Raw genomic sequence first — 415 nt, forward strand, 5'->3', positions numbered from 1 at the left:
TACAGCCCTCAACAAAACGGATTAGCAGAGCGGATGAACCGGACGATTATGATAAAAGCGCGGAGTATGCTGCATTACAAGGGCATATCTTGTGAGTGGTGGGCGGAAGCAGTTAGCACGGCGGTATACCTCATTAACCGCTCGACGAACACGGCGACCCCTGACATCACACCATTTGAGTTGAGCTTCAAGCAAAAGCCGGAGCTTGGACATCTACGCGTGTTCGGATCACAGGGATACGCGCATGTGGATGATGCCAAGAGAACAAAACTCGACCCTAAGAGTTTCCGATGTATGTTTCTCGGATATGCAGAAAATACAAAAGGGTATCACGTTTTTGACATGGAGCATTCCAAAATAAAGGTGGCACGGTCGGTACGGCTCGATGAGCGTGAAGTGGGCGGCATATACACCA

The sequence above is a fragment of the Plasmopara halstedii genome (genome assembly GCF_900000015.1).
Source record: "Plasmopara halstedii genome assembly, contig: Scaffold_555, whole genome shotgun sequence".
Lineage (NCBI taxonomy): Eukaryota > Oomycota > Peronosporomycetes > Peronosporales > Peronosporaceae > Plasmopara > Plasmopara halstedii.